The sequence below is a fragment of the Lepus europaeus genome, chromosome 8 (assembly GCF_033115175.1).
Source record: "Lepus europaeus isolate LE1 chromosome 8, mLepTim1.pri, whole genome shotgun sequence".
NCBI lineage: Eukaryota > Metazoa > Chordata > Mammalia > Lagomorpha > Leporidae > Lepus > Lepus europaeus.
In genome coordinates this window covers 114,971,059-114,998,179 of record NC_084834.1, presented here as the reverse complement: position 1 = coordinate 114,998,179, position 27,121 = coordinate 114,971,059, and the positions used below count along the sequence as shown (strand labels likewise).

At 40.6% G+C, this 27,121-nt stretch overlaps 1 protein-coding gene across 18 annotated transcripts in view; it reads left to right on the top strand.

The window, feature by feature from the left end:
- The window catches only part of ADGRL3 (adhesion G protein-coupled receptor L3), a 486,726-nt gene that overhangs the window by 325,808 nt on the left and 133,797 nt on the right, over positions 1-27,121 (top strand). The gene's annotated exons all lie outside the window — the stretch shown is intronic.

Genomic DNA, 27,121 nt, shown 5'->3' with positions numbered 1-27,121 from the left:
GTATAATGTATCATCCCTATTTGTTCATGGAGGTGGATAAGAAAACATTTCAAGTTTTCATTGGCTGGGCCAATATTTGAAGAGCAAATAATTCAGAAATGCCACTCAGTCAGGATCAAGTGCCTAATAAATAGTCCACAATAATTGGAATGATGTGCTTTCTGGTCCAAAATGGAACTGTTCATTGATTCAAGACTTGAAACTTTTCTTAAACTCTCATTACAGAAACATTATTCCTACTGTACATGTGAGCCTTATGCAGCTTGCATGTTTTGCTTTTTGGTTTTTTAAGCACTGAATTATGTCCATGTTTAGGGCTTTGTGGGATAGAGAGCAATCCCAGAAACAAACCCCCTATTGTTTGTTTTACAAGAAGAGAAAAAAGGAGTGAAGAAAAGAGAGTAGGAAGAAAATGAAAAACTATGGGACTGTCAACTTTTTTCTCTACACATTCAAATCACAACCTATTTAAAGAAGCTGTCTAGTGCATTTATAAAGAGATGCCCTCAACAAGCAAGTCAATGGTTATGAGAGTGGCAGTTCAGTAACTATATCTTGCCAGTTTACTTAAAATTAAGATAATATTGGTGCATTGGCTTTTCTTAACCAAACTCTTTAGAAATTAGGTTAATATAAATATGAAAAACCAGTTTGTTCACTTACAACTTTCCATTGATCTGAATATTCACATCAACAGTCTTGGGTAGTGTAGAATTGTTAACAATCTACAATTAGGCAATTAGCAAGCATAAAATTGTAGGAAAAGGAAGTAGCTGTCCTTGAGGCAAGTTATTCAGGTTATAAAAAGCAAAATCCAGTAAACATTTTAATTTATGAGCATATCTATATGCCAGCTATCATCGTTCTTCCAGCTCTCCCAGTTTTAAATCCCACATATGAAATCCTTCATTTCATCAACAGTTATTACTGAACAAAGCAAAGAGAGTTCCTGCCCTAGGAGTGTACCATCTTGTACGTAATACTGATTGATTATTTTAGTACATTTGCACTTTAGGTAGTGTGCTGTTGAGATTAAATTCAACTTTCTTAGTTATACCATTGTTCATTGAGTGTATCCTGATCACTTTCAATGGACGTGGTGTTTATGAAGTCTCCTTAGCAATATAAGGATCCATTACAATTGGTCCTTGTTAGTCAGTTGCATTTGGATGGCCAAACTTGTTCATTAATGCTGATTCTGAACCAGAGGAAAGATCTCTTTCCTTATTCATCATTAACTTTTGCCTGAGCACCCTGTAACCCATGACAGATTAACAAGATAAAAGCATATAGATTTATTTAATATGTTTTTTTTTGTGTGACGTGGGCATTTGGAAATGAAGGCCTAACGAAACAAGGAAAGTTGTGTATTTTTAGACTTAGGTTTGATAAAGAATGGAAATTCATGGAGAAATATATTTAGACAAAGAGGTAATGATTGTGTAGTAATAATCTGGGACACACGGCAGGGTCTGTTTGAATTTGCCTTGGCATCTCTGTGCCCTTGGCTCCTTTCCTCTGGGTATAGGGGGGCACCCAGGATGTTGTGACCTGCATCAGCCAGGGCCAGGAGAAGAGGTGTCAGAAAAGTCTTCCTTGGTTTTAAGAGCTGGTTCAGGGGTGAGGGGTTGGGAAGAGTAACCTTCTTATTTCTACTATTTTCTCCTATGCCATGGTGCCATATTTGGGGATAGTTTACCCTCTGTCCAATCAGTTCTTACTACTTTTATCCTCAGGATTCTTACATAAAATGAGTAATTGAAAAAAATAATTGCTTTACTGTGAGTTTCATCCTGAGTATGAAGAGAGATACCTTCCATGTGCGTGTTCACTCCCCAAATGCCTACAACAGCCAGAGCTGACAGGCCGAAGCCAGAAGCCCAGAACTCAGTCTGGCTCTCTCACCTGCCTGGGAAGCCACCATCTGCTGCCTCCCAAGTGTGCATTAGCAGGAACCTGGAATTCAGAGTAGAGACAGAACTTGGTCCCGGGAACTCCACTAAGGGATGTGGGCATCCCAATAGCATCTTAACTACTGCTCAGAACGCCTGCCCTGGAAAACAAGTTTTTAATTTGCCGTTTACTTTTTGAAGTGCTGATTTTTGTGCATAAAAATTGTTTAGATGTACTCTTCTGTGATTTGTAGGAGAAAATTGCTTTGAGAGGTACACACGCCTATTTATGGTGTACACATTTAAGGATGTAGGACATACATACACTCATACATACGATCTATACTTCCAGTGTGTGCAAGGAGTAGAGGAACTGAAATATTCTTCAGCACTGAAGGCTGAAGACCATTTCTGAGCAGTTTTAGGGTTGTTTTGGATTGCAATCTATGCTATCCTTTTAATGGGGCCTTGGGGATAATTAGCCTTTCTGTATTTAAAACTATGAAATGCATGGTCATTCAAACATGAATCTCTGATGGAAAATTAATAGCACAGTTTATTCAATGGCTGATTTCCTGGTGTTATAATTGCCTGGTTGTGAATAAATGTCTCAGCTATTGACTAAACATCTGATAAGGCCAAATACAAACAGAATACCAGTGAAGCAGAAATGCTGTGCTCAGGAACTCATGGCACTCCTCTGTTCCTCTTAATAGCATTATCCCATGAATTCCAGAGTGAATAATACTTTTCATTTTAGTCTCTGAATTTTAAAGACTAGTTTTATATTCTCTATTGTTTGTATATTCAGAGCACATTCAGAGCTATCTATGAAATATGTAGGAAATAGACTTGAAGCACTTTGTGTATTAAATTTGAAATAAAGTGGTTGTTTTTGAGCTTCTTAAAAAATAAGGTCTTTCCATAGGCACAGACAATAATTCCTGAAGGGTTGATTTGACCATTAAAATTCATTTAGTTTTCAATTATTTAGAGGTTCAGTTTATATTTTATGAATTACCTCGATCCATCTTTGACATTTTTTTTGCTTCCTACAACTTGTTTATTTCACATACACATAAAAGCCCAATGAAATCTGAAGTATCAATTGTAATAACTGACCTATAGGTTAGTAATTAACAGTTAATTGGTAAGATTTTTAAGAATAAAATGAATCTCCTAAAAGTCACTATACCTGTATCTCAAGAGTTTTAACATAACAAAACAATTAAATCCAATATATTTTATTTTTTTTTTACTTGGTTATATTTTAGATGACACTAAAACCTTTGTTGGCTACCGAAAAAAAGAAATTGGTATGTTTTTGTCATACTACGTGCCATTTTCTTTTCTTGGGCAAAATACCTTCACTTAAGTAGAGTCTTTTAAGTTTTATGCCGGAAAAGATAAATAAAGCTTGGGTTTTACATGCATATTAAGCTGCTACTGTTATGTAATATCACCAGAATTGATCTTCCATGTGAAGATGGGTCAGCACAGACCAAATGACCAGCCCATGTCAACACAAGCAGCACTAATGGCTCTGCTGCTACCCTCCTGACATGTGTCCCCTGATGCTTCAACACTTGATTAAGAATCGTAATGATTTATTGGTAAGAATAAATGGGGGGGGGTAATGATTAAGAAGCCAGTTAAAACACCCACCTCAGAGTACCTAGGTTTGGTTTCCAGCACCAGTTCCGATTTCAGTTTCTGATCAATGTGTACCCTGGGAGGCGGCAGTGATGGATAAGATAATTGGGTTCCTGCCTCCCATGTGGGAGACCTGGATAGAGTTCTCAGCTCCTGATTTTGGCCTGGCCTAGTCTCTGTTGTTGTGGGCATTTGGGGAGTGAACTAGGGAATGGGAGCTCTCTTCTATCATCTGTCTGTCTCTGTCTCTCTGTCACTCAAATAAAGAAATAGAATTTTAAAAGATAGAATAAGTACATTTTGTAGGCAGTAGGTATGTGGGTATGTGCCTACCATGGTGCAGAACAATTAACATGCATTCTTATTTAATATTCCTATCAGCCCCATGATATAGTTATTGTAGTTCTTAATAGAAAATTTGGCCCAAGGAGAGTTACATGACTTTCACACCATCATGCAGTAAGTGAGAGGTCTCTGAATTCAAAACTACATATCTGTGATGGAGAAACTACTTCTCCTATTCCCTGAAACACTGCAGTGGCAGGGCAGTGGTAGTAGGAGATAAGATACATAGTTTGGCTTACATTTATTGATTTTGTTTGCACTACATTTCAGGGGTGGAGTAGAGTAACACTCTTTTTGAGACTGTGGTCAAATGGCTGAGTGGTAATAATTTTGTATTGCTATATCAAAGTCAAGTACAAATACAATTTTTTTGAAGTCCTGTTATTTTCCAAGGAGACTTTGATAATCATCTTTGGGCATTTGGCAGAGTGGTTAAGATGCCACTTGGGATGACCACATTTAATAATAAAATGCCTTAATTCAAGTCCTGGCCCCACTTCCAATTCCAGCCTCCTGCTAATGCAAACCTTGGGAGGAGCTGGTGATGGCTGAAGTGGTTTGAGTTCCTGGCTCCTGGCTTCTCTCCGGCCTACACCCAGCCATGGAGGGCATTTGCGGAGTGAGACCTTGCTTACAAGGTTGAGCTCTCTCTTTCTTACAAATAAATAATTTTTAAAACTAATTAATGGATACTGAAAATGTGGTTCATGCACATAATAAAGTTCTGTTCAGCCACAAAAGGGATGAAATTCTATCATTTACAGCAACATACATGGAACTAAAGGTCTTCAAGTATGTGAAGTCAGCCAATTACAGAAAGACAAGTATTACATGATTTCACTCAAATGTCGAATATAAAATAATTGATCTCATAGAAGTTTAGGGTAGAACTGTGGTTCCAAAGGCTGGGGCAAGAAAGGGGATGTGTGATTAATGAGTACTGAGTTATAATTAAATAGGGCCAAATAGTTCTCTTATTGTATTGCATATTAGGGGGACTATAGATAATGATGTTATCTGATGTATTTCTCTACAAAACGCTAGAAGAAAGGATTTTGATTTTTTTTTTTTACCATAAAGAAATGTTAAATATTTGGGGAGGTAGATTATTTACGAGATTAAACATTATGTGCTATACTCACGAGTAGGAACATTGCATGGTATATTTTGTGTCCATTATAAATAAAAGGAAAAAAAATGTCATCATGTTGAGAGAAGGAAAAGCAAGTAGAAAGTATGGTAACTTTGTGTGAAAAGAACTTCCAAGTGTTTTCCGAAGTGGCTGTGCCATTTTACATTTCCACTAGTAAAACGTGAGAGTTCTGACTGGTGGCCTCCTTGCCAACGTGCTATTCTCTGTCTTTTGGATGGTAACCATGCTAGCTTGTATGACTTGCAGGAGTTCTTGAGTCTGGTCATGGGCTGAGGGCAGGGCAAGGTTTGGGAGTGTGAGCCATGATCCAATGAACATCATATGTTTCCAAAGAGAGATCGGTGGTCATAGTGAGAGCCTGGGGTTGGGGCATTGCCTTCAACTACATCAGAACACCTGCCTTATTATTTTATAAATGTAACTACGACTTTTGTCTTTTGTTTTCATTTTTCAGCTTCAGATTGCCATACTTTAAACAGTATGTTTGTTATTCTTGTATACTTTTTTTTGGAAGGAACTATTAAGAATTACTAGTGTCCATTTTTCACTGTGTCAGCAGCAGGACATTTTCCTAGTTAAGAAATATATTTTCGGCCGGTGCCGCGGCTCAATAGGCTAATCCTCTGTCTGCGGCGCTGGCAAACCAGGTTCTAGTCCCGGTCGGGGCGCTGGATTCTGTCCCGGTTGCCCCTCTTCCTGTCCAGCTCTCTGCTGTGGCCCAGGAGTGTGGTGGAAGATGGCCCAAGTGCTTGAGCCGTGCACCCGCATGGGAGACCAGGAGAAGCACCTGGCTCCTGCCTTCAGATCAGCGCGGTGCGCCGGCCACGGCAGCCATTGGAGGGTGAACCAGCGGCAAAAGGAAGACCTTTCTCTCTGTCTCTCTCTCACTGTCCACTCTGCCTGTCAAAAAAAATATATATGTATATATTTTCATTTGTTTCAGTAGTTTCTGTTGTCCTCAAAATCTCAGAAGCAGTGTGTCCTCCTTAGGGCGTCTGTACTTAGCTTTATTTAATGGGAAATAGTCACATAGGTATATTTAAGAATCCGTGAAATCTGAGCCATTGTTTAGAACCTGCTGTTACTTGCCTGGCCAGATTGAGAACTGATTAGAAAAAACTGAGGGTTCCTGGGTTCGGTTCCTCACTCCAGCTCCTGACTTCAACTTCCTGTTAATGGACTCTCTGCAAGCAAGTAGTGGCTCAGATGCTTTGGTTCCTGCCACCCATGTGGGACACCCAGGTTCAATTCTATATTCCTAGCTTCAGTCTGAGCCAGCTCTGACCACTGTGGGCTTTTAGGCAGGGGACAGCAGTTGGGCGCTCTTTCTGTCCATTTGTCCGTGTGTGTATGTGTGCCAAATAAAAGAGAATTTTTAAAAACCCCACGTCAGACCGTGCCTTTCTTCCCTCTGCTCAGGAGTCTGCAGCTCCTCACAAGGGTCTCCCGGAATCTGACCTTTGCTGCGCTGCAGAGCCAGGCCCTGTTACTCTCTTCTCGCTCTCTCTGCACCTGCTGCCCCGGCTTCCTAATCAGAACAAGCCGTTCCCACCTCTGGAAGCTTTTGCTGTCCCTGCTGGAATGCAGCTGTGTATATCTGCACAGCCCGTTCCTGCACTACTTTCAGGGTTTTGTTCAGGTACCTCCTGAGTAATTCGTTTCTTGGGTTCTTGTGTGAGTTGTTTTCCTTAGCATTTGCCATCACCTCATCACCTGGCACACCTTATTCTCACTTCTCTATTATGCCACTAGAATTTTCTTTTCTTTTCTTTTTTTTTTTTTTTTTTTTTTTGACAGGCAGAGTGGATAGTGAGAGAGAGAGAGAGACAGAGAGAAAGGTCTTCCTTTTTGCCGTTGGTTCACCCTCCAATGGCCGCTGCAGCCGGCGCATCGCACTGATCCGAAGCCAGGAGCCAGGTGCTTCTCCTGGTCTCCCATGCGGGTGCATAGCCCAAGCACTTGGGCCATCCTCCACTGCCTTCCCGGGCCATAGCAGAGAGCTGGCCTGGAAGAGGGGCAACCGGGATAGAATCCGGCACCCCGACCGGGACTAGAACCCGGTGTGCCGGCGCCGCAAGGCGGAGGATTAGCCTGTTAAGCCATGGCGCCGGCCACCACTAGAATTTTCACTGAAGAATAGAGGGCAGAATTTTTTCCTGTAATATGCACTGCTGTTTTTTCCCAAGCTGATAAGATCACTGGGCACATTTGCTCAACAAATTCCTGAGTACCTGTTTTACTGTTGCTGAGTACTGCGTGATGCTTGCACAGTCCAGGGTAACTATTGATTTTGCACAGCTGGTACCCAATACAGATTTCTACCATATTATTAAGGTAAAACAAACAAAATAAATAGAGTGAGCTAATTGTTGTTCCATATTGAAATAAGAGAATTTATTTGGAATATTTGGTAAACCTTAAGAAGCAGAATACTTACTTTACATAAATAAAAGAAAGAGAAAGGAAGGAAGGAAGACTAGTATGTGTGTGCTCATTTGTTTTTGTTGCTTTTTTTTTTGCATCTATCAGGTTTCTAAATTTTTTTATTTTTTATATGTAGATTGAGAGAGAGAGAAACAGAAAGAGACAAAGAGAGCTCACATCTGCTGATTCACACCCCAAATGCCCCGAATGCCAGGGCTGGCTAGACTGAATTCAGGAGCCAGAATCTCCGTCTGCATCTCCCACATGGGTGGCAGGGTCCCAACTACTGGACCCATAATCTGCTGCCTTCCAAGGTGCACATTGGCAGGAAGTGTGAAACTAATAGACCAGCTGAACTCATCATGGCAATGAGTGTTGCAAGAGAAGAGAAAGGAGTGTGGTACTGTGCCCTGGAGAACCATAATAGGAAGAGGTCAGGGAGAGGAAGAAAAACCAGTAGTAGAGACTAAAGAGCAGATGAAGAAAGAGGGACCCAGAGAGTTGTTCTTATCGAAGGAGGAGGAAACAGTGTTAAATGCTGTTGAGTCTGCTCAGAAACGCTGACACAGCTTTTCAAGGATAAAAGAAACTTCAAGTTTTGATGACTTAAAAAAAAATCTAACGCCTGGCTATCTTTATATCATCTATAATATCTAAACGTTTTAGCTCATTCGTTGCATCTTTAGTTTCATTAATGCAGACTGTGAACCAAAGTTGCTACTTGCACCTTTGACACGGTGCAAATTGAATTATGCCAGTTTACTTGTGTGCCTTAGGTGCATGAGACAAGAAGGATTCTAAGCTCCATTTATACTGCTAGGAAGAAATTAATGAGTATTTTCAAGTTCCTTGTTTGGTCACTTAATTGGCTGTGTGACAAAGAGCTCCGTGGTGCATGTCAAACAACTTTCAGAGTCCTCTAATGATTTGTGCTTTGCTTGACTTGTGATACTATTCTGTGTGGCCTGTCAGGGTGGATATCCTTGTTAAAGTGGCTAGAATAAATTGGCTAGCAGTGTGCATACAATATAGTATATTAACTACAGCAACAGGGAGTACTTTTAGCAGCTCTTTCAAGAGATTTTGATGTTTGCCCATAAGCATCAAAGCCAACCCAAACTTTCATTTAATATAATTAAAAGGACATCTGAAAGTAGTTTGAATCACAGCAGGTTTTTGTGGTTTGGTAACCCTTTGCTAGAACCCCGTGAACTTAATATATTTCACAGCTTGATAAATCTGTACTTGATTTATGTCAGTAAGGGAGAAAATATAAATCTGCACCCTGAGTGTTTCTGCTACCCTGAACCTATTGTTAAAAGACATTGAGATCAAAGAAAATGACTTGCATCTACAAGACAGAGCCGTTTTCTTTAGATAAAGAGTGGTTACAGGAATCACCTCTTCTAAGTTGTAGTCATTAAGTGCTGCTACAAAGCAATCATTGAATCAAAAGACAGAGGAATCAAATATAATGTAAGCAGAGTAAGTTGTACAGTACCATTGGAGAGGTTGAGCAGGTCATCTCCTAAATCTAAAAGCCCTCCAAAGACAATGACAGATGACAACGGAGATCATGCTTTGCCGTGAAGAGAACATCACTCCGGGATTCTCCCAAGCTTTCCCTGGAGAATGTGTCAGGTTAGAGATGCTACTTTACACAGTCATTTCTGCTGCTTCCATTGACAGAGAAAAGACAATGTTCCTGTGGCTGCTTGCATGGACAGGGTTTGTGAATGCTTCAGCAAGCACCTCTAGTGAGGGTGAGAAAACAACATTCCCTTCTCGTGTCAAATAAAAGATTTTCATCGAAAACAAAAATATTTTCTCTCTTCATCGACTTGTGTCTTCCTTTCTTGTTTAATTTCCTGATCAAAGCCTGAGTCATTACTTAATTGAAAAACTGTATATAAAGCCTGTTCTATGCACCACTGATTTGTAAACATAAGGTTGTCATCAGAAAAGTTTTCAACACGTAGACTATAAATAGATACTATTTCTGAGCAAATGCAAGAGAATGCGCATCAATTTGCATTGCTGTTTCTTTAATGGCTTTATGATCACATAGCTAACGAGAAGGAAAACGATATTAAAAACAGCACTGCAGATTTAAGATCCTACTTTCTGAAACCATCATTAGCTTTTCTGGTACAGGTCAGAAAAGAAATGGAAGTTTTAAAGTGTAATTTGCAGTAAAGTAGTTGCCTGATGGCTTGGAACCAAACAAATGATTTTTTCAGGACTACTCCCAACAGTTACAAGTTTTATATTTTCCTTTCTCTAATGTATAAATTTTGTGCAATTGGTAGGAACAGAAACTTAACTATGGTAGCTTAGGCAAACCAGGGCCCTCTTGCACATAAGTAGCAAGTTCAGGATTAGCTTGAAAAGGCCATGCAATCATCATCGAGGAAGGCAGCGTCTGTGTCTCTGGTCCATTGTCTTCAGCACATGGGCTTCTGTCCTCATGATGTCAAGGGAGGTGCTTTGGTTCCAGACATTGCCTCTTGCTAATCTCCACACAGAAAGAAAGAAAAAGAAATGTAGCTAAAGGACTTCATTCTTCCCAGAACCCTCACCAACTATTTCTGATCATATCTCATTGGCTACCCTATTTGCATAGCTAAATGCTGCATGAAGAGATGTAGCTTCCTCGCTGGATATAATCAATGATTCTGTGTCTAACATGAGTCATCTGAGCTATGTGCATTCTCAGATGCAACTAACTTTTTTTTAAAATTTGTCACACAGTCACAAAACAGTGTTATTCTCCAGGCCTCAGATCAAGGGGTTGGGAATAGCTTGTGGCAGATCCAACAACAGAGTAGAATTTCTCCGTGGAAAAGAATAAATTTGTAGACTGGATCACAAAGTATATTAGTGTCATGATTTAGATCAACAAAAATTGAACTCTTCGTCAGTCGATAAGATTGCCTGAATAAACTACACCAGGCAGAGGCAGATTCTAGCCACAAGATGAGACAGTGTGTGTTGATTCAGAAAGACAGGTGTGATATCTTTTTTTTTTTTTTCTAAAAATATATTATTTCTTTGGGTGGCAGAGTGACATCGAAACAGGGAGAGACACAGAGAAAAAGAGAGATATTTGATTTGCTGGTTCACTCCCCAGATGGCCACAGCAGCTGAGCCAGGGAGCTCTGCAGTGATCACATTTGTTTGTTTATATTTGTAAATATTTACAAGTCTTAGATGATCCACAACAAACTTTCAAAAGGGATTTTTGGGCAGGTGCTGGGGTTGCATTCAATAAATGGATTTTCAGGTTGTAATTTATATGTATATGTACTTCTGTTTTTCTAAATTTTATTTATTTGAGAGGCAGAGAGAGAGAGGTAGAGGGAGAGAGAGAGAGAGAGAGAGAGAGAGAGAGAACACTCCCATCTGCTGGTTTATTTCCCAGATGCCCAACATGAGGCTGGAACTCAATCCTGGTCTCCCACATGGGTGGCAGAAAGCTAACTACTTGAGCCACTCCTGCTGCCTCCCAGGGTGCCCATTATCAGGAGGCTGTAACTAGGAGATGGAGCTGGGACTCTAACCCTGCACTCTGATATGGGATATGGCATCCCAACCCAGTAGCTTAACTACTAAGCCAAATGTCCATTCCTGCTTTGGTATTATTTTAACTGTTTACAAGCATGTCATTAAAAAAAAAAAAAGCTAAAAGACATTAATTTTTGGAACAATTACAGATTTATCAAGTAGTGCAGAAGTTCCCATGTACCTCCCCCTGCCACACCCTACTGTTATGGTACACATTGTAATTAGTAAATCTATATTGATATATCATTATTGACTACTGTAGCATATTCAGATTCCTTTAGTTTTTACCTATGTCGATTTCCTGGTTTAGGACCCAATCCAAATATCACATTACATTTAATTGACTCTGCTAGGCCTATGTCAATTCCTCAGACTTTCCTAGAGGCGTGCCATTTTGAGAAGCAGAAATACATTCCCATTAAAATACACTGAACACATATAGTTTAAGAAGAGCATAAATTATCCATTCATTCACCTAGACAGTCTTGTTGAGCTCTTATCTTCTGGGCACTGTTCCAGGTGCAGGCATTCAGGGCTAGGGACAGACAGGATTTCTGCCTTTATACAGCTCACATCCTAGTACAGCAGGCTGAAGTTTGGGAAAGAAATAGCAAGTGAATCAATCAGTATCAAAGTAATAATGTAAGATGATGGCAGCAGTGCTATGCAAAGAATTAAAGCAGAGTCCTGTGATTGAAAGTGACTTCTTGGTGACTTCGGGATTGTGTGGATCAAGGAAGACCGTAAGGAGATGATGATGGAGCTGAGTCCTGGCAATTTGGGCCCAGCCATCTGCCTACCTGGAGACACAGGTCACCCGGCAAAGGTAGGTCAAGTGAGAAGTGGTTGGGGTGTTCTGGGAAGAGAAAAAAAGAGCTCTATGAGTGAACTTCAGAAAGTATGTAGGAAAAGAATGGAATTAAAAAAGAAGATTACTTTGGTGCAAAAAATTTTTGAAATCCATGCCTATTTTTTCATAATGCACATTTCCACGTACTTTCTGGAGACGTCTTGAATGCCTAAAGCAGTGGGTTAAGGAATATGGTGGTGGGGAGGCTATGGACCAGACACAAGAGCCTGAATGCCATGAAAACCTCTAACTGGGTCATGACATTGTGTTCTGCTTCATTTCCCTCAGATTCCCAGTTGTCACCTTTGTGTAGATGATTCTTGAAAGCCAGTGTACCAAATGCTTTACATGCTTCCAAATTCTTCTGTTAATTCACTCCCTGAATGCCGAGTCAGGTTTTAAAGATGCACGTCTAATCATGACTTGACCAGACAAGTTGTCCATTTTTGTCTTTGGACCTCTAGAAAAAAACCCCTTTTTTTACACTACAGTGTTTGAATATCAATTTCGTCTGGCTTATTTCTCACACCTTTAAGGGGCCCACCTTCATCCTTGAGTAAGTACCCATGTGCTTACAGTCTATGCCTCTGTGCCTTTGTAGTCACAATACCTCTTGCTTGGATTAATTCTAGATTTGCTCTCAATTCTCCTTTCCTGCGTGTCAGGAGCTGACTTATCTGTCAACACCCACTTCACATATCAATTTCTGGAAGGAGGCATTCTTTGTCCCTCTTAGTCTGGATAAATGCCCTCTTGTGTGAACTTAAAACACTCAGTTTTCGCAATTATCAGGCTGTATTTTAATATCTTTTCACTCTTCTCTCACTGAGCTGCTTGGAAGGGAGCAACGCCACTTTTACTTCTAAATCCTTAGGACCTTTTCGGTTGTACTCAGCACATACTAAATAATCTCTAAATATTTACTATTTCATTGAACTCTTCTGCTATGTCACTACAGCAGGGATCCTGACAACGCTTGCCAGTACTCAACGATTGCCAGTCCCTCTTCTCATTCTGTTTTCAGTCTGCCTCCTCTGGCTTTTGTCCCCATGACTTCACAGAAACTGCAGTTGAGGTTCCCAATGGCTTCGTTCTTCTAAACCAGTGGTTGCCAGTTAAGCCTTCACTTCCTTGGCCAACCAGAAACATCCAACTCAGTTGATCATTCCCTCTTCTTTGATACTCTCTCTTTAGTTCTTCTTGATTTTCCTCCTACCCTACACTTCCTTCCAGCTGCTCTGCTGGGTCCTCTGCTTCTCCACAAAGCCCTAAAGTTTGGAATACCCCAGCACAATACTTGGTCCTTGTTTTCTCTTTGCACAGCCATTCCCTTGATTTAAGTACCACCAGGATGCCAGTGAATCACAAGTGTTACTTCTAGCATGGACTATTCTCTTCAACCCAAGACTTAATGTTCCAGCTAGTGTTTCTATATCTTCTCTTTGTTGTCAAATGGGCAGCTCCTCATCATCCCAGATCTTCTGTGTCCATACTGAATTCTTGATCTTGACTTGCAACTCATTCTCATCTCCAGCGATGTGGTTCACTGCCCACCTTTCTTGTTTTATTTTAGTGGACTCCAAACCATGCCTTTCAAGGTGTGGCACATGCTTTGCCTGTTCCAGTTCTGTGTGCAACATAATATAAGCCTTTGTGAACTATAGGCACACCGCTGTGTTTTGGAACACTAGAACTTACTACATCTATCTGGCTGTGTTTTGATGCCCATTATCTCACCCCACTTTGTTCTCTCTCCCCGCATCCTTCTCAACCTCTAAGAGTTACTATTTTAAGTTCAGATCAGCTATTTTCTACACTATATCTAAGAGAGAGCATGTGGTATTTGTTTTACTGTGTCTGGCTTATTTTACTTAACATAATGGTCTCCAGTTCCAATCCATTTTGCTGCAAATATTAGGATTTCAGTATTGTTTTGTGGCTAAGTGGTGTTCCATGGTGCAGGTACACCACTTACTCTTTACCATCCATCTATGGATTCCTACATCAATCGCATCTCCTCCTTGTTGAGAACAGTTGTGTCTGAGGAATGTGGAAATGCAGGAACCTTGTTGACTTGCTGATTTCGTTTCCTTTGGGGATATTCCAGAAGTGGGGCAGCCAGGTCCTATGGTCAATGTTTATCCTTTCTGGAGAACCTCCCTGCAGTTCTCCATAATGGCTGTATTAAGTTGCGTTCCCACCCACAGTATGAACGAGTTCCTTTCATCCACACCTTCCCCGGTATTTGTTATTTGTGTATTTTGTATTCTTGAAAATAGCTGGAATAAGATGATACTTCACCATGGCTTTTATTTGCTTCAAGTGTCGTATTTAGGACTCCAAGCCGCCTTTTCTCCAGTTCTGCCCCTGAATCTCTATACTCCTCCCACTTTACCCATTTTCCTCTTACTTTCCTCGGCAGTTTGTAGTTCCTAGTGTCACTTACTGTATTATTTGCTTCACTTGCCAGAATGTTCAGTTCCGAGACTGTTTTTTTCTCTGCTTTGTTTAAAATGTATCCCGAGCTTAGAATACTGTTCATTCCTTTTAAATGCTCTGAAGTAATGATACCTAACACTGGACTGATTGTACCTTAAAGCATGTATCTCTGTGGTTTTTAGTTTATAATCATTACACCAGTTGCAGAGAAACAAAACTACAAAAGAAGACCACTCACTGTTACTAGTTCAAGGAGAAAAGCTTTCTGGGTGCTCTCCTGATTGAGTTAATTTCAGGTCTCATAGAAGCCTTTCTTAGACCTCCGTGAGGCCATTCTTTCCTGACCAGGGACTTTCATCTCTGTTGTTGGCTAGTCTCACCTCTTTTCCTGGCTATTGTTAACAGTGCTTCTGTGCCATCAGTTCTCTTTCTACTCCGTTTATCTGGGTGATGTTATACCTACCAGTGTCTTCGATAAGCCTTCTTCATTTCTTTGTTTTTTTTTTTTTTTTTTTTTTTTTTTTTTTTTTTGACAGGCAGAGTAGACAGTGAGAGAGAGAGAGAGAAAGAGAGAAAGGTCTTCCTTTTTGCCGTTGGTTCACCCTCCAATGGCCGCTGTGGCTGGCTCATCGTGCTGATCCGAAGCCAGGAGCCAGGTGCTTTCCTGGTCTCCCATGCAGGTGCAAGGCCCAAGGACTTGGGCCATCCTCCATTGCCTTCCCCGGGCCATAGCAGAGAGCTGGCCTGGAAGAGGGGCAACTGGCATAGAATCCGGCACCCCAACCGGTACTAGAACCCGGTGTGCCGGCACCGCAAGGTGGAGGATTAGCCTGTTAAGCCACGGTGCCGGCCCGTGCCTTCTTCATTTCATGAGGCCTAAACTTTATGCCTAGAACAAATATTTTATGTGAGTTTCAGGACCATCTAGACCTTTCCACTTGGTGACACTCAGATACATTCAAAATAGGCAAGTTTAGATTCATCGTGTCTCACACACCCTTCCCTTCCAAATACACCATACACACACTGACACCATTTACCTCTTTAAAATTTTTTAATTTAGGTTATGTACTTGTGAAGCAGAGTGATAAAGAGAAAGACATACATACGAGAGGTATCTTCCATTTGTAGATCTACTCCCCAAATGCCCGTATGGCCAGGGCTGGGCCAGACTGAAGCCATGAACTGGGAACTCCATCTGGGTCTCCCACTTGGGGACTTTGGCCATCACCTGCTGCCTCCCAGAATGTGCGTTAGCAGGAAGCTGGAATTAGGAGTGAAACGGGTACTCAAACTTCAGCACTCCTGTATGAGGCACAGGGGTCCGTGTCTAACTGCTATGCCAAATGCTTGCCCCCCCACTACCTTTTAAAGAACAAAAATTTGCTTTTCTTCTGATATTCACATTTTAAGTGAGTTCTGTCTCACTACCTTCCTGCAGATCTGTACTTGTGTGTCTTTATTTTCCTCATCAGCCAACTTCAAAAAGCTAAGAAGTCATTTAGAATATCTTTGCACAATCTACTTTCTCCATCTCTGGAGTCAGAATGCATGGATTTAAACCCTTGTTCTATCCCATGTTAGCCCATGTTTTTAGCATGTTGCTTAACTTCTGAGTCTCGGTTTTCTCATTGCATGGTGAAGATAACAATAATCTCTAATGTACTGCGTTACCATGAAAAATAAGAGTTAATGCATGTAAAGTGCTCATATTGGGATCAGGAGTTCACTCAACAAATGTTAACCATTGGAACATGTATCACTTCCCTACTTTAAATATGTACAAGGTTGCTTTTAGATCCTTATTCTATTTTAAGGCTGTGTGTTTGGTTTTCATAAGTTATCTCTGCCCCTATTAGCTGCTATCTTGTGTTACTGTCTCTGGAACACCAGTTGTCTTTGCCTTTATAGAGAATCATGAAGACAACATGACTTCAAATGATCTGACTGTTGTTTTTGGCCCTTGTTTATATTCCTGTGGAACTGTGGTCTTTTTACTTGTTGAATATTATGGTTAGTAGTACATTAAGCCTGTGAATATAGAGTAGATTAAAACTGTGTTTTTGCAAAAATTAAAGACAAAGGAAGGGCCAGCGCCAGAGCTCACTAGGCTAATACTCCACCTGCGGCGCCGGCACACCGGGTTCTAGTCCCGGTCGGGGCGCCGGATTCTGTCCCGGTTGGCCCTCTTCCAGGCCAGCTCTCTGCTGTGGCCCGGGAGTGCAGTGGAGGATGGCCCAAGTGCTTGGACCCTGCACCCCATGGGAGACCAGGAGAAGCACCTGGCTCCTGGCTTTGGATCAGCGCAATGTGCTGGCCGCAGCATGCCGGCCGCGGCGGCCATTGGGGGGGTGAACCAACGGCAAAAGGAAGACCTTTCTCTCTGTCTCTCTTTCTCTCTCTCACTATCCACTCTGCCTGTCAAAAAAAAAAAAAAGAAAAAGAAAAGAAGAAAAAGGAAGGAAGGAGGGGGATTGATTGAGGGAGGGATAGAGAGGAACAGAAGTGTGGGTATCTTCTAGGGCTGTCATTGTGGCATAGTTGGCAAAGCCTCCGGGTGTGGTGCTAACATCCCATATGGGTGTCAGTTCTTGTTCCAGCTCCTCCTCTACTGATCCAGCTCTCTGCTCGTGGCCTGGGAAGACAGTAGATGGCCCAAGTGCTTGGGCCCCTGGTCCCATATGGGAGGTCCAGATGAGGATCCTGGCTCCTGGCTTCAGATTGGCTCAGCTCCAGCCATTGCAGCCATTTAGGGAGTTAACCAGTGGATGGAACACCTTTCTTCCATCTCTTTGTCTTTGTCTGTAACTGTACTTCTCAAATAAATAAAAAAGTCTTTAAAAAAAGAGAGAAGTATGGTTATCTTCTTAAAATTGTACCTATGAAATCTGTTCTCTTTCCAGTAATTTCTTTTTATGTTCTCAGAAAGAAAAGATAGTGTGCATTTTCCAAGAACTTTTTTTTTCTGTTTGCAGAATGCAGCCACTCTATCAGAAGCCAGTGAGTCCTCAGCTTGCAGGAGGAGGGTGGGATAGAATAGGTCTTGAGAAAGAAGCAACCCTCGTGTGAATTTTCATGGTATTGCAGTAGAGACTAATGCGTGCCTGATAACCTAGTGATCATTCGTACGGACAGGAGTACATGGAATTTCTAGGAAGCACGTAAGGTTAACATTGAAATAAGCCATTGAGGAAAACTTTATAATGAATGAAATGTTGACCGGAGTCTCCTTAAAAAGCCTTGTTCTATTTGGAAAGACTAACAATGAAGTTTTAAAATCAAGAGAAAAGTAAAATCAGTATATTCACTTGGATAATGAAGAATCACTTACTGGCATTTATATTTTAAATGCCTGAACTACAATGGACCAAATTTTCAAAGACAGCTCATGAAAACCTAGACAAGGGCTTGTTTCATTTGATTTAAGCACCAAGTGAATTAGAATAAATATTCCATGGCAAGATGCAGTTAAGTTTTCCCCTGCCTCCTGTATTGACCATTTCTGCCAGGCCATAGTCTATACATGTGCATCCTTGTTGCCCCAACGAGGAATCTGAAATGCATTTAGATTTTAAAATGACGGCTCAGGAACAGCCGGAGATACTCATTTCTTTGATCCAGAATAAAGAACTCCTTCAGGGAGCTGTTACTTTCCTGGTCCTTTCTACCGTATTGTGTGAATTATATTTTATTGCTATAACTCTTTGCCAATTATGATAGGGATTTCTGTATAGGAAATATTCCCCAGGTATGCCTCGTCTATTTGTGTATCCTGTTCACTTAGTACCATGGATTTTCTTCTATTTTTTTCCTCCCTTCTTCCTTCACTTTGTCCCTTCTTTACATCCTTTCCTTTTTAAACTCTAACTTACTATTTATCCAGGCAAATTATGCACTTGGACCACAAGGAGAATTTGGGAGAGGTTTTGGGCCTACCAGCTAAGACACTGCTCGGGATGCCCACATGCCAAATTGGAGTGCTTGGATTCAAGACCTTGAACTTGGTAGTCACCTACTTCATGGAGCCTTTCCAATACAGAATGCAAACTCTGTGTTTCCATTACTATAATGCCTGATATGTTGGATTTTAATTGCTCATTTATGTGGGCTGACTATGTTATCATTGTGCATGAAGAGAGACATCTGTCTTTCTTGCTGCATCCCAGTGGACACTGCACAATGAAGGTGCTTAAATTGATATTTGTCATATGAGTATTGAGTTAGCAAGAGGGTTGAGTCAAGTCTATAGCTCTACATTCAGTTCCTTTAGCACAATATAGATCTATTTAACCGTATTCTATCATTTCACTGTAAACTGAACTAGATTTTAAAAGTGAAACAATTACCTGTAGTTTGCTGAAATAGTGCTTTTATAAACTCTAGGTCTCTCAAGTAGGCAGCTTTCTCTATGAAAAAAAATTTTTTAACCTTGTTCTATTGTTAAAGGTCCTGTTATTGTATTAAGGTCATATGTGTTATACAATTTAATTTTAATTAAGATTTGAAAATGCCAACACTTCACCGTAATATAAAAGGGAGTTCAGAGATTAGTAGTTTTTATATGCTTAATAACATTATATGACAGTGGTTATAAAATGAATGCCAGGTTTATTGATCAGATGTGTAAATATCAGTCATTCTATGTGACTTCTAATAAAAAAAAAAAACACTGCAAGTTATAAACTATTTTGAAGACTCTTCCAACATTTGACCTTTAAAATTTTGGTTTGAATCAATATCTAAACATAGAGTGGAGTATGGAGTGCTCTCTTTAGTAATGATTTTAAACTTTTGCTCTATTTTATTTTATTCTCAACTGAAAAAATTATATCAAGAAGCTTTTTCATTCTTTTTCAAAATCATCGCAGTCTATATTGAGAAATTTTGCTGCATTCAGAACATATCAAAAACAAAGAGGTAAACTTTGTAAAATATGTAACTACCTAGTTTTTGAAAATGTCAGCAATTGATTAGTTTACATTTATCTACTCATGAAGTAATTGTTCTTAGTTTTCAAATGGGATGACCAGAGATGAATATTTGATTTTTTTTTTTTTTTTTTTTTTTGCTGTCAGCTTGTTTATTCCTTCAGTTTCAGATTTCTTACAGAGCCCAGGAAAGTTTATTTATCTTTTACTGTCTAATTCAAAAGCAAAGGCCTTCTGGGATTTTTTTTTTTTTTTATCTCTGCCAAGGATCAATTTCTTTATGTCACAGTGTTGTGGGCTTTAACTCTATTTGGTGTGGTCTTTCTGGCTTCATGCAAAGGCAAATTAGAGACTTCATTTTTTCTTTCTTTCCTAACCTCATCTAGCAAGAATGTCTTCTCTAGTTCTTTGCACATTATATGTATTCAATGAAATGTTGCTGATCGACATTAAAAATTAGCTTTGGTACACTTGAAAACATTTTGGGAAACTCTTTGGAAAATGCATTATTACGTGGCCGGCACGCGCTTTGGTGCAGTGGGTTAAACCACTGCCTGCAGTAGCAGCATCCCAAATAGGCACTGAAGTCCTGGCTGCTCCACGTCTGATCCAGGTCCCTGCTAATGCACCAGAAGGCAACAGGACACGTCCCAGATACATGGGCCCCTGCACCCACATGGGAGACATGGAGGAGGCTCCTGGTTCCTGGCTGCAGCCTGACCCGGCCCCAGCCCACGTGGCCATTTGGGGAGTGAACAATGGATGGAAGATCTGTCTCTATCTATGTCTCTGTCCCTCTCTCTGTCTCTCTCTTTCTTTCTCTCGGTAACTCAAATAAAATAAGTAAATCTTTTAAAAATGCATTTTTATGTGTGGGGGTCTGCATTAGCAACAGCAACGTTCATTTCAGCTTTTCTTCCCAAAGACTCTAATGGTTACCTTAATCAACTCTCATTTTGCCTGTCTTCCTTCCAAGTCATGGTAATATCTGAACACTTTAATTTTTTAGATGACTTTTAGGGGAGAAATGGAAAAACATCTAAAGAAATAAAAAAAGATGCTTTCAGGTTTCCATGGTGTAGTGTAGTATTTGTCATGAATGACTTGATAACACATAGAAGTCATCTTTGTGTAATGAGTGTTAATGAGTACACAGGATGAATCAAGGCACAAATTTACTCTGGGAAAACATATCACAGTCTTTCCCCTGAAGACATGATAGGTGAATGAGAAAGCCAAACACAAATATGGATGATCCTATTAAAGATGAATAAGTAGCAAAATGGAGCATGCCTTGGTATAAATATTTGTGTCCCCTGGTAAATCACATGTGTTCATCCTCAATCTTTTGTGCAGTGGTGTTGGGAGGTGGGAATGTGGAAGTGAGAGTTCTCAAGAATGGGATTGGTGCCCTTGTTAGAAGAGGCCCAGAAGAGTTTGTCCCATCCATCCTGCAGGAATGAAGAAACCAGACCATGCCAGGCACCGAATCTGAATCTTCTGGTGCCTTGATCCTAGAACTCAGCAGTAACTTTCTGTTGTCTATAAATTGCCCAGAGTAGGGTATAGCAGCCCAAGCTAACTAGGACAGCCATTTTTGGTACGGAAACTCTGAAATAATGATTCAGAAAAATAACAGCTATTTACGAGGTTTGGTCCTTGGTAGATACTCCATCCTCTTATATAAATCAATTCCTTCCGAGATATTTTTTTCTGCAGAATGCAAATGGGGAAAACTGACTGAAGTATGAATCTTCACTGGCTAATAATCACTTATCTACAAGTTGCTAAGCCCTGTTTTGGACCCCCACTCTCATGAATCTTGCCTTCTCTGCAGTGAGAGATCCAGAACAGTGTTCTTGGTAAATAAATATACGAGACACTGCTGGGTAACAGGTCGTGACACAAAGAACATAGAGCAGGTAATAGACCTAAGGGTGGGGGAATTTTGTTTTGCTTATGCAAGACCTCGTGGAGCACGTGGAGCTTGAGCTCGTATTTAATAAGCTCATCTGCAGAAAAATGCAGTGGTGGTAAAGCAAGGTGTCTTCCACAGGACATCCCTTCTCTTGAGCTTTCATTGTGGTTTTCAAGGGAAGGGAGAGAGAGAGTGAGATTTACTGCTCACCTGGCCAAGAAGCACCAGCCATGTGCTTGGCATCATGGATTCTTGAGTGTACTCTGGCTGAGGAATCACAAGTGTATCCTCTTGGGATAACTGCAGACGTTGTCATGCTGACGATATACAACTGTTTCCCACCAGAGTTCTTTTAAAGATGTTATAACAAAAAATAAAATTTTCCTTTTAAAAATATGTTAAGTGTATGACATCCTTAACAAATGTATATGCTCCGAGTAAAACAAGTAAAATGAATTTGCTTGAGGTCTGAATTTAAGGATAAGAGCTGCACTAGTGTGTAGTAAAATATATATCCAGAGGGATATGGTGTGTCTGTGATCCTGGTATAATTCTAAATGACTTTTGACTCTCTAATTTATATTTGATTTTTAGAAGCAATCAAAAGGCACTTAAAGTGTAGACAGTAAATTGTATAATGAAAAGGATAATAGCCACCCCTGACTACCCTCAAATTGAAACACTGTGACACTTATTTTCTTGGGTAGTTCACAGTTTGATGAATGGTGGGAAAACATGATTTGTCCTAAGGCATGCTGAAATTTGGTGGCAGAACTAGAATGCAAATTTCCCACGCCCGGCTCATTCTCAGGTTCTAGGGCTTTACTGAGGATGATGAAGTGAGTTAATATTTAGCTTCTGGCAAAGATATTATTGATGCACTTTCCTTTTCAACAGTTTAGATTATTTTCATCTTTAAATAGCAAAACCATAGGTGATTTTTTTTCCTCTCTTACCTGAAGTGAGGCATTATGATGAGAATAAAAAAAATCATGTAAGATACATTTAGGGCTAACTTTATTTTCTTCCAGTTTTGGGTGTACATTTCAAATCAGAAAAGAATTTATAGCAGAAAAGAGAAATCAATGAGAACTATCGGACCTTAAAGAGATATCCCCAGATGTTTCAGTGTCTGCTTCAGATTTTATCAAATTCACTGTATGTTTTCCATCCAACTTGGGTTCTAAATATATTTACACTCATTTCATTGTAACCAAATGAAATGAAAATCAGCCTGTTTTTTAAATAGATGATGCTACGCTAGTGAAAATAATGCAAATAGCTAACTTTAGAAAAATTATGACATCATCCTTTTTGTGTAAAATTTACAAATGCATAATGCACAGATGTATAAAAAGAACCCGAGTGCAGATATTCACTACCATTGTGGAGTTGTGACTGTTTGCCTGACCTTAGCTTTGCTGGTAACAGGGACATTTCAGCATCCTTTGGGAAATGCAAACAGTGTATATTGAGCACAAAGCAGATAAGGTGGACATTGTGCAAGCCTCTAGGCTCCAGTTACTTGAAGCTTCAGGTAGTGTATTTCTTCAGAGTTGAGTTGTGTCGGAGGTCACATTATAAAGATTGCATTTCAGAAGAGCTGTTCCTTGCAATCTCACTTCAATGTGGCAATTTAGCAAGTCTCGGGTGTGATTTGTGCTTAATATCACTGGATGATGATGTCAAATGAAAATAAAAATAAGATTATACCTTGAGCATTTATTATGAGCCAGGAAATGTTATGAAATGATGACTTTTCTCACCTCCACTTTGCCGTGGAGGTTTGGGGATGTTAGGTAACTTTCCCAGTGTTACATAACCAGTGAGAGGCAGGGGTCAGGTACTGCTGCAGCGGCTGTGGCTCCAAATCCCACCCCCAGATGTTAACACCGCAGAATACTGTTACTCAGTCCCTGGGTTCAGATTTCTTGCTATCACACTTGAACAGTCATGACTGGGTTTTCATTACACAGAGTAAATGGATGTGAAATTTGTATAAGAACTCACCAACTCCCAAGCCCTAGAGCCATATTTTCAATTTACTGTTTCTTTAATAATCCTGGAAATTATTTAGTCTTTAATATAGAGCTTCTCTGAAGATTATACCTTATTGGAGAGGATGCAGTTGTGCAAAATGTATTACAAATTTATGGAATGCCGGTGTTGCAGGTGTTGTCTTAATCCACTGCATCACAGTGCCGGCCCCCAGAATTTATTATGGTGAAAAAACATTGACCTCCAACTTTCAATTGCAGTAAGTTTATTTACATTGGTAATATAATTAATAAGATAAATTGGCTGGCGCCGCGGCTCACTAGGCTAATCCTCCGCCTTGCAGCGCCAGCACACCGGGTTCTAGTCCCGGTCGGGGCGCTGGATTCTGTCCCGGTTGCCCCTCTTCCAGGCCAGCTCTCTGCTGTGGCCCGGGAGTGCAGTGGAGGATGGCCCAAGTACTTGGGCCCTGCACCCCATGGGAGACCAGGAGAAGCACCTGGCTCCTGCCATCGGATCAGCGTGGTGTGCCAGCCGCAGCGCGCCAACCGCGGCGGCCATTGGAGGGTGAACCAACGGCAAAAAGGAAGACCTTTCTCTCTGTCTCTCTCTCTCACTGTCTACTCTGCCTGTCAAAAAATAAATAAAAATATAATTAATCAGATAAATTAATATCTGATGCCTTTGAATCATTTGCCGTCAGTTCAAACGCACAGCTTTGGTCTCTTGTAAACATGTAAACAGGTTCCTGAATTTAATTAAATAATTAAATTGATTCTGCCAGATTTTTTTATGGAGTCTTTTAGGATTTCTCTATATAGGATCATATCATCTGCAGATAGGGACAATTTTACTTCTTCATTTCCAATATGGATTTTTTTTTTAATTTATTTTGCCTACTTGCTCTGGCTGGACTTGCTGTACTACCTTGAATAAGAGTAGCAAGAATAGACACACTTACCTTGTTCCTGTTCTTAGAGGAAGAGCTTCTAGATTTTCATTGTTGACTACAGTGTTAGCTGACGTTTTTTCCTATTGGGCTTTTTATGTTGAGGTAATTTCCTTTTGAGAGGTGGTGAATTTTATCAGATGCTGTTTCTGCATCTGTTGGAATGAGCCTGGGATACTGTCCTTTGTTATGTTAGTGAAGTGTATCACATGAATTGATTTTTCTGTGTTGAACTATTCTTGCATTGTGGGGATAAATTGCACCTGATCATGATTCGTGGGCCTTTTCATGTGCTCTTGGATTTAGCCTGCTGGAATTCCATTGAAGATCTCTGCATCTGTGTTAACTGACATGGCCTGTGTGGTTTCATTTTTTTGCGGAGTCTTCACCTATCTTTAGTATCAGAGTCATGCTGGCCTTCTAAAACCTGCTTAAAAACATTCCTTCCTCTTCGACTTTTTGGAAGAGTTTCAGGGAGGTTTGTTTTTTTGTTTGTTTGTTTGTTTTTTGTTTTTAATTAATTTATTTATTTGAAAGGCAGAGTGACAGAGAGAGAGAGAGAGAGAGAGAGAGGGAGAGAGAGAGAATCTTCTCACAACAGCCAGGGCTGAGGAGCCAGGCTGAAGCCAAGAACCAGGAACCCATTCTTGGGTCTTGCATGTGGGTGGCAGGGACCCAAGTGCTTGAGCCATCACCTGCTGCTTCTCCATGTGCATTAGCAGGAGCTGGGTGTGAAGTGCCTACTGTACTCCCAGGCCACCCCTTCTGTTAGTTCTTCTCTCAGTGTTTGGTGGCCTTCAGCACTGAAGCTCTGGCCCTGGCACTTTGTTGGGAGGAACTTGGTCTGTTTCTTTACAATTTAACCTTGCAATAGGGTCTTTTTAAAAAAAAAAAATTTTTTTTGACAGCAGAGTTAGACAGTGAGAGAGAGAGAGACAGAGAGAAAGGTCTTCCTTTTCTATTGGTTCACCTCCCAAATGGCTGCTACGGCCGGCACACTGTGCTGATCCGAAGCCAGGAGCCAGGTGCTTCTCCTGGTCTCCCATGCGGGTGCAGGGCCCAAGTACCTGGGCCATCCTCCACTGCCTTCCCAGGCCACAGCAGAGAGCTGGCCTGGAAGAGGGGCAACCAGGACAGAATCCGGCGCCCCAACCGGGACTTGAACCTGGGGTGCTGGTGCTGCAGGTGGAGGATTAGCCTAGTGAGCCGCAGCACCGGCGCAATAGGATCTTATCTAGAATGTTCTTGGAGTTGACCACAGTTGTTTGTTTTTTTTCTCAATTTGCCTGTTTTGGTCAAAAGCAAAATTAAAGCAGCAATAATAATCCCCAGTAAGTTTTACCTGAGGTAAGATTTAAGTCACTCAGTATGACTGTTGAGCAATTACTCAGGTTTTTAGCCACTAAAATGAATGTCTCAGAGAGACCAGAGAGACTTGTTGCTGCCCGTGGGCTGTTCGGAGCATGTGGAACGCATTCAGGAGATCATCTAAAGCCGGACACAATACTTCTTTGCATGCAAGAGTCCTAAGTCCTCTTTCTGGCTGCAGAAAATGTATAATGTGTTTGTTTCCTAACTGGCACCTCTTTTTTGGCATGTCCTGTTGGCATTACACTTACAGAAAACTTCCTGGAAAGCAGTTCATTTTGTTGTGATCGGAAATACTTTTGTCTGGCTCCTGGGTCTTGCTTTAAACGCAGAATAAATGACAGAGCTAAGCGCCCCTTGTGAAAATGTCTGGTCTTGAAGCTCATGAGGGATGCTTGTGGCTTGATTGTGGTTTTGGAGTTTTTAATGATGCAAAGTGTGCAAGTTGTGAGTAGGACTAATTTACCAAAAAGTCCACTGATGTTGATTTTTGGTCAGAATTTGGAAGAGTTGGGAAAATGTCAAGAAAAACAACTTTTGTCGAAAGGTGAATTAGTTTTTGAAGCTGGTGTTAATTGGCAGCCAAGGTGTTTCATTATGGGGCTGCATTTTTAACAGTTCTTACTTGGTTACTATGAAAACACCAGCACAAGAAAACACTACAGTGTAAAGAATATTTCTCTCCTATCTCCCAACCCCTCTGCCAAAGGTGTCAATAAGGTGAGTCCTGTTTTAAAATGTACCTGCTGCTTAGAAACTGTGTCTGTGTTGGCTGTTTATTCTCCTTTATTTCTGGAGTAGAGGCATATTTCATAATGAACCGGTTTGGGAATGATCACTCTCAAACTGCAGGTGTTATATTTTCCTATTTTGCAATTCTCAGTGTTTGAATGAAACTCAAGACCTTATCGGGAGACCTGTTTTTCCTTTGTGACCCAGAGCATAAAGCAAACCGCAGGATATATATAAATTGTAACTACAGAGATGATTCTTTTCCATGAAGCAATGAGAAATGTGGAGTTTTCTCTCTATGTGTCCTGTACCTACTGATGATTTTTTTTTTTAAGAAGAAACACCTGAGGGCCAGAGGTAGTGAAGTTTATTACTCTCCCCAGCAGTAAACAGCATGAAGAAGGTTTCTGTCCATATGTAACTTACCCAAAGCCCCTGGGAATATGTATGCTTTGATAGTTTCCCCATTCTGACATTCTGCTAGCTGGCTAAAAAGAACCAAGCAAAAACCTTTGGTTTTCTCTGTGAGTCGTCAGCCTACAGGCGACACATTCTTGTATTGTCCTGACTATAATCGTCCTTTTAATCTCTGTTGTGTTCAGCATCCGTGTGTTTGGTGATGTGTAGGGAAAAAAGAAACCAATTTTCTGCAGGTGATATGGTAAAATTGTTGATTTAAATAACATGTCAGTGATTCCTGAGCCAAATAATTTAATTACGTAATCACAATGTTATTGAATCCTGGGCTATTGATTCTAAAGAGGAAGCATGGCTCTATTTATTGTCCTTCAAAACAAAAACAGGGTTTCCCCTTGCCTTGCGAAGTCTCAGCTTGGGTTTTACAGAGCAAAATAATGAATGCTTCTGCTGCAGCATGTCACAGGGGAGGCTGGGACAATACTGAACTCATG